Raw genomic sequence first — 8,753 nt, 5'->3', positions numbered from 1 at the left:
AACTCTATATATCTTACTCTTTTTTGGTATTTTTTGTTCTCGGTTTGTTATTAAAGTGAGAAGATGTTGCTAGAGAGTGAATTGGTGTGAAGGGTGAAGGCTAGTCACTTTGATTTTGTCCTATTGTGTTATAATGAGAGTGTTGTGTGCCTCAAGTCTTAAAGTGTCAAGTGTGGGTGGAAGGAAGGTAATGGCTGCCGGCTGGTATAGTTTTTCAGTAGTGTATATGTATTTGAATAAGAATTTTACATATGGCACGTCCAATGCATGGTAATGGTTTAATCAAGTAACAAGTAAAGATAATTAAAGATTTAGAAGTAGACTTTCCATGATAACGTACAGATTCTCCTTTCAACCATTATTAGAGTTCGATAAATTACTAAATAAAGGGTGTTCCATGCATTACGTATTGATCTCTATTTCATGCAAGTGGTGACATACCAATTAATGCATGTTCATCTTTGAATTCGTCATCTTCATCTTAAATTTTGTTTAAACAAATTAAAAATGAGTAATAAGTAGCTAAATATAATAAAAGTGTAAAATATATGTGGTCTAGAAGCAATTAACTATTGAAGTAAGTCACGATAATATGAGCACTAAAAAAAGATTTTTACGTTTCAACCCTTCCATTCGGAAAAATTAGCCTTTTGACGTTGAAATTTTATAAATAATAACTTATATTTATTATTTGTAGATATATACGAAAATATATTTACAAATTAAATGATAATAATATATTTCGAAAAGTCATAATGCTACCAGTGGCGTAGCCATGAATTCCGTCAAGGGTGTTCAAACTTTAAACAAGTTAACAATTCTTTTCAGCGATGAATGGTGTACCAAAATTTTCAGATCAAACTACGCAATATTTGGCTAAACAATAAAAAAAACTTTTAATAAAATTATAAATTTATAAATTTATAAAATTAAAATAACAAAAAGACAACATTAGAAATTTTAACAATAAAAGTAAGCATAAAACCAAAGAAAAAAAAAGAGCCGAGAAGATTTGTAGTTTATAGAGAGCTTTTGTTGAAGAAATTTTGGTAGATCTTGATTTTTAAATTATAAAATTTATTTAAGAAATAAATTTAGTTAAAAAAATTACTTTTAAGATTAGTCATTTATTTCTACAAAAATTTTAAGTTTTAAGAGTTTTTTCATTAGAAAATTTTTTAGATTGAAAAAGAATCAAATAGACCATACTTGGTGCAGGCCTCCATTTAGTTTTGGCAAATAAAATGGGCAGAACTTAAAACCCGTGAATAGCATGTCACTTTGAATTCCCTAAACCGTTGGACTACCTCACTCAATTGTATTAAGGGTGTTCAAAATATAATATATAGCTATATAAAGTAGTATTTAACTTGTATATGCAATACAATCTTTCGGCGAAGCGTGTATGTTTGACCACCCTTGACGTAGGAGTGCTACTTTTTCTCTATTTCCCCAATAGTCTAAAAGATATTTATTTTATTATTTTATCTCTTCACAACATTATTTTTTGTATTTTGGAGAAACATAACTTAATTGTTTATAACTAATTTACACAATATGCCAACAATTACAGAAAATACTTACTCCCACGTGATATTTCTTTTTTGTAAATAGCTTTTTTATTGGCCAAAAAAGTATTATTTACAGACTCCAGGAAAGAGCCGACCTCTTGCACTCCTATTTACATCTGACAGTCCCTTAGTTTTCTAGTTTAGCTAATACTAACTATAAGAAAACAAGAAAATGCTCATCTAGCTATCTCACTAAGGGTATGAATTCAGCAGACTCAAGGGCTTGCACCACTTTCTGAAGTTTTGTCCTCTTATGTGAATATGTACTGCTATTTCTTTACTAACTCGATCTTCATCATAGGTGTTTCTGGAATCTTAGCAGATTCCTCTCCCTCCATATGATTTAAATTGTCATTGCATACACATAACTGGTAATAGCTCCCAGTCCATTCTTCCTCTTGGCCATCTTGCATACCCACATTCATGTGTGAAATCACCACTGCTTCTGTTATGTCCAAGCCAAACCAATAATCTCAGCTACAATGCACGTGTAACAGGGCATTCAAAGAATAGTTGTGCATGAGTTTCTGTGCCACCATGACAGAAAACACAAGCCATAGGAGCTTGTATGCCTATCATCTGCAGTCAATCCACTGTTGCCAGCCTGTTTTGCACTGCTAACCATAGGATAAACTTCAAGCGTGGATGTATGCTCTGCTGTAGAGTAAGGCTCTTCCAAGGGACTCGGGGGTGATGAGGAATCAGGTAGAGGTACAACTTTTTAATAGAGAAAGTGCCATGCATGTTCTGAATTGTCTCTAACTTAGCAAGCAAGTCCCCTTGTACCACAACCTGTTGCATAATCATATCTCTAGTTTCTATAATTTTTCTTATTACCCAAGCTGCCGTCTTAGGTATAGAGCATGAGTCTAGAGTCTCTTTCTTGATATAGTAGCTGTGTACCTACTTTATCTAGAGGCAGTCCTTTTTTTTGAGCAATTGACCATAGCTACTTTATTATTGTAGCCTTGTTCCCTACACACAAATTCATTACATTAAATCCTCCAGCTACTTAGGGTAAACATACTTTATCCCAAGATACCAGTACTTTCTTTGATAGATTTATCATCCCAGCCCATACGAAGGTTCTACATAGGCTTTCAATAGCTTTTATTACCTTCTTTGGTATCAAAAAGATTTGTGCCCAGTAAGTTTGTACTCCAGATATTCCAGATTTTATCAACTGAAGCCTGCTTGCATAAGAGAGAAATTTGGCAGACCAACACTTCATTCTAGCTGTAATTTTTTTTAATAAGAGACAGACATTGGGTCACTGAGAGATTTTTGGATGATAGTGGAACCTCCAAATATTTAAAAGGTAGATCACCCAAGGAGTATCCCAAGAGCTGCACTATGTCTTGCTTAATGTCCTCTATCACACTAGTCATGTAAATGGAGCTTTTGTTAGCATTAGCCCGTAGACCTTAAGTTTGTGAGAATGCTTGAAAAGCACAGATCAACAGTCGAACAGACTCTTTATCTGCTCTGAAGAACATACATAAGTCATCCACAAAGAATATATGAGTGACTCCCAATTTCCTACATTTTGGATGAAAATTAAAATCTCCATTTGTGATCAACTGATTCATCTCTCTTTGAAAATATTCTATAGCTATGACAAAGAGGTAGGGGGACATGGGGTCCCCTTGTGTAATCCTTCTTTACCCAGGGAAAGGCTTGGTGAGCCCTCCATCAATGACCAGGGAATAGGAAACAATAGAGATGCATTCCATAACCCATTGAATAAATTTGTGAGGGAAGCCAAGATCAACCACGACTATTCTAATAAAGCTCCATTCCAATGTGTCATAAACTTTCCTAAGGTCCACTTTCAATACACATCTAGGAGATAAGCCTTTCCTACCATAGCCTTCGAAAATTTCATGGCTGAAGAGTATGTTGTCTAAGGATGGATCTGCCCCTAATGAAAGCTGATTCGGAATGGCTGACAAAATCACCAACAACCTTGCTAAATCTTCTAGTTAAGATTTTGGCTATGATCTTGTATAGAGTGGTACAACAGGTAATTGGCCTATAGTCCTTTATTTGAGTTGGTGAAGGGACCTTAGGCACTAGTGTGATTGCTGTACAATTGATAGCCTATAACATCTTGCCATTTTAGAAGAAGTAATGCACATCTGCATAGATGTCCTCACTGAACACCTCCCATTTCTTGAGAAAGAATTCAATAGGATAACCATCCACTCCAGGTGCTTTGTCTAGGGGCATTTCCTTTATAACTTCCATAATTTCTTCATTTGTTACCTCTTGCACCAGTTGACACTGCTGCTGATAGTTCAAACATATGCCCTGTTTGATATTCTCTGAGTTTGGGCAAGGTAGTTCTGAATCACTTTCCCTCATAAGCCTAGTGAAAAAGGATATGAATTCCCTTTCTACCAATTTAGGGTTTGTGAGTTTAATACCACACTCAGTATATACTGAAGTGATAGTGCTCCTAGTAGTTCTCATCTTCCACTGGGCATGAAAGTATTTGGAGTTTGTATCTCCACAAGTAATCCAGGTTGCCCTAGATTTTTACCTTAGGACCTATTCTTCAGTATAGCTCCACTTCTCCACATCAAGTAAAATTGGTCTTTCTTTGTCAATAAGGAGTTGTTCATGTGGATGGTGTTTGAGATTTGCATGTATTACTTCTAGCTCCTCTCTCAGCTACTCCAGTTTTTGTTTGTATGAGGCCATGTAGGCTGTCAATTCCTTCAAGTTGTCCTTGAGGAGATGTAGCTTCCTACACTTGATGTATAGGATCACCCCTCACTGTCGAGTGCCATGTATTTTCAACCTTTCCCTTAAACTCATGTTGGTTTAACATATTTGAGAATAACTTAAAAGGTCTAGGGTAAAGCTGAATCGTTGCACCACAATGGATAAGAATTGGTGAATGGTCTGATACTGAAGGATTCAAGTAGTCAACTTCAATGTGGCCATATTTCTGCAGCCAGTGATAATTTCCAAATACCCAGTCAATTTTACTGTATACTCTACTAGTGCCTTGTTGCTTGTTACACCTGGTGAAGTGCCAGCCAATAGCCTTCAGTGGAGTAAGCTACAAGGTATCAATATAGTGTTGGAATCCCTGTATCTTCCGTTGTGTTATTGGTGCACCAATTCTATCTTCAGTAGAGAGCACGTTGTTAAAATCTTCACATATAAGCCAAGAAGTCTGCACCTAGTTTCCAATAAATCCTAGTTCATTCCACAATGCACCTCTGTGATGAAGGCCATTTTTCCCACATACAATAGTTAGGTGGATAGAGAAACCAGTAGTAGTCTCTTCTAATATACAATGGATTAGTTGTTTAGCTATGGTAACAATCTGGACTTTAAGGTATCTCTTCCACAATAGCCATATCCTCCCATTCACTACACTAGGGTAATTGCAGCATGTTTCCCAACCAGGTACTACTTTGTTTAAAATATTTTTGGATTTTGGTTCTTTAACTCTAGTCTCAATGCATCCAATGAGATCCAATTTATTCTTATTCAAAAAGAGCTTTAACTCTTTTTGTTTGAAGGGCTTGTTAAGCCCTCTAATATTCCAAGTTGCTAAAATCATGGGGGCCTACGCTCATTCTCCTCAGAAGTAGAAGCTACAGCCTCCAGAGCAGAGTACATGTTAGTGGTGGAACTTTTAATCTCATCATTACTGCTTCCATTCCTATCAGATGAATTGCTTACCTCAAGTGGTCGCTTGCTCTAATCAGCCTTGGATTGTACTAGTAGTGTCTGATTTGTGGCAGTAGCCGCATTATTCTCTTCAGCAAAAGGTTGTTTGGCAATGTCAATCTGAGGCTCATTTTCTATTTCAGCAGTTGTTTTTACTTGCTATTCTATTTTCTGCAGATTTCTTTTACTGCTTCTTTTCCTCCTCCGTTTAGGATCTTGGAACTTCTCTTCCTCTTGGTGCTCATGCTTCCAACAATTGTCTGCTACATGACCAAATCGCATATAGTCAGTGCAAAACTTTGACCTCCAATCATATCCCACAGGATGGTAAAAATACTCAGTTGGTGTATCATGATGTTCAGGCAATCTAACAAAGGTTGGGAGACATCCACCTCGACCAAAACCCTTGCGAATGATTTTTTTCTCCATGTTTGCTGTGTAATTATAAGTATGCAGAGGTTTACCCACATCACTAGCTAGCTTACTAAGTGCTTCAGTTGACCAATAACCTACAGGAAAGCCAGGAAAAGTGACCCATAGTGGAATGACTGTAATGTATTCCGGGTTGAAAGTGAAGTAATTTTCCAATTCTAAAGGATGAATGGTTTATTGTGATATGTATATTGCCCAGATTGTAATACAAGATCATATCCATCTATAGTATTGAACTTGAAAATGTAATATCCTTCATTGTGCGACATAATTCGTGGTTTAGAGACAAAACCCCATACATTGGTCACATATTTCTCCATTGCGTTCATGTACGGAGTATCTCCAATCACGTCCCTAATTAGGGCAGATTTCCAGTAGCTCTCTTTTTAATGTCAGTTTTCTCAATTTTGACAGTGATTTTCCTGTTCCTAGTAATTGGTGGAACATAGGTAAGAGATTTACCCATTTGAGCGTTTTGATTGTTCCTACCTTCATCCACAGGTGTTGGCTGTTTAGAAGATGCCGCTACAGAGAATTAGAGTCGGCGTGCTGCTAATTCCTCCTTAATGCTTGTAGCAATCCCTTTTGTTTGTTCACCTCGTTCTCCATCGGGTGAGATCTCAGGTTCCTCAATTTCTTCCGCAATCGTTAACATTGGGGGCAGAAAACTTCCAAATGTTATAGGTGTTCGCTGAGTCTAAATCTTCGCTTCTGGTGTTGCCAAAACTTCCGGCTGCAATTTTTCTGGTGTCAGGGCATTGTTCTTGGTGTACGTTTGTTTTACCCTAAAAATCGAGTAGCAATTAAACTTGTAATGTGGTTTTAAGGATACGCGATTTTGCTCAATACTGGTTGATTAACTTAGAGATAAATGATGCGAATTGACAAAAATGTAAAACAAACCAATGCTTGAACAATGCCCTCAAGCTGATGAACCCTCGAGAATAATGAAGTAAGAATAATTTAAAGAACGGTAAGTTGATGAACCGAAGCAAGAGATATTATATTGCCATGATATTCGTGAATGTCACATGCTTACAAATTGATGGGGACTCCCTTTTATATACTAGAGGATTCCTAGTTATGGTACAATTCTAATTACGGAAATAAATCCCATGATTGGTACCAATAACCGCTCTTGATTTGATCTGTTTCGGGATTTCTGCCGTGATCTTTGACTCGTTACGGATATCTCGCCATTCTGTTATTATGCTCCACTCGAAGTTGGTCATACTTGGTCTCGATTATTGTTGGCTTCGGTCTCAACGTACACTTTGATCTCTAGGCTCGATGTCTCATCTTCGAGCTCGGGTCTGATTTATTATGAGGCTACCCCCGATGCAACTCCCTTGTCTCGATCAAACAGCAAAATCAAGTAGGCCCGATTTTGACCGTATACAGATAGTCCCCTCGTTTCTTGGAATGTAATGTGAAGAAACGAACTAAGCCTTCGATTTGGTACCTCGACCAATTACGATGTCACACTCATGACGTAAGCGACGGAGGCGATCGAAGCGTCGCGTCTACACAGTTCTCAAGATCATTAATTAGTGTCAGTTGACAGTCGACCACCAGTGTTTTCAAACCGTCATAGCAGATATTATAAATAGACCATCTTCATAACTTTCACAAACTTTACTTTCAAAATTTCCTCTAATCTTCAAAAACTCTTTTACTCCCTTCAAGCTTATCAATTTTGTCGGTTCTTCAAACCCCGTTTGCCAATCTTTTCTTAAAACAACAAGTTTTGTCTTCTTTTTTTTCCTCATATAACAATAGTAAAAACATCAAAAGTCATTCCTCAAAAGGAAAAAGCTTCCTCACCATGGGTGGCCGATGATAAAACGCCGGTAGAGCCACGCATCGAATAGTGCGTTCCCGGGTCATACGACCTCATTTCTGATTTTTATGTTGAAAAACCCTCTTCGGTTCCTGGCCGATGTGAGCCCATGTCGAGATATATATGCTCGATAACTGAAGGCGATCTTGAGCAGGTGAAAAAAGATTGCCACTGGGAAAACAAAGAGGTGGTGGTTCCTACCCCCGAGGAGGATATCACCACTCATGTGAAAGGGTTTTTAAGTGTTTACACTTACTCTTTCACGTTGGGTCCCGTCGATCCCGTTATAATCGACTTTTGCCGCCAATACCACATAACCCTAGGCCAAATCCATCACTCTTTTTGGCGCATCGTTATTTTGCTCCGATTCTTCGTAAGCAAGGTCGAAGGGATGCCTTTCACCCTCGATCATCTCATTAGACTATACAGCCCCCATCTCTATCGAGGCGGATTAGTAAGGCTTCAGCGCCGAGCCACAAAGGTGCTGTTCTCGAGCATAGACGAGGACAAAGATCGAGGATGGATGGGCCGGTTTGTCTGAGTCCGGACTTCTGACATAATCCCGACCGAGAAGATGCCATTCCCCGAGGAATGGAACATAAAGCGTAAGTACAAACCCACCAACAATTTCAGTTGATTGTTTTGCTTCCTTTATCTTTTCTCATATACATCCTTCCTTATGGTGCAACGGCCTCTTGGGTGCCCGGTGCGATCCCGAACTTTGTAGGCTGGGTTCGGAAATTAGCCTCGACTTCCTCGTACATTGAGCGCTCGTGGCGCGATTTGGCCGAGGGCCGATGGGAGGCCAAAAATCACGGTAAGCTTCTTTGTCTGTGTTCGATGCCTTCCAGTGAAATGCTTCGTTTTCACTTGATTTCCTCCCATACAAGTCTTGGAGACAAAGTCGTCATGAGGCCACCTTCATCTGGGGAAGGGGAGGTCTTGAAACCGGCTGAGGATAAGGGCCTCGCCTTCTGATTGTCCAAAGCCTAAGAAGAGCAAGGCTCATAAGTCAAAGAATGACTCCGCAGCCTAAAAACTACGAGGTGAAGAAGAGGAGGGAGAAGATGCCGACAGTGTGTTGGTGGCTCGAAAGAGGGGAAGCGTCAAAGCTTCGAAACCAGCTGAGTCGGTGATGGTCGAGAAGGTATCGGAAGATGGTCCGAGCAAAGTCCCCGAGTCATCAGGGGCTGATGACATCTCCCGTCGTGACGAACAATCGA

Source organism: Nicotiana tomentosiformis, chromosome 1 (genome assembly GCF_000390325.3).
Source record: "Nicotiana tomentosiformis chromosome 1, ASM39032v3, whole genome shotgun sequence".
Classification (NCBI taxonomy): Eukaryota; Viridiplantae; Streptophyta; class Magnoliopsida; order Solanales; family Solanaceae; genus Nicotiana; species Nicotiana tomentosiformis.
This window is presented reverse-complemented; position numbering follows the sequence as displayed.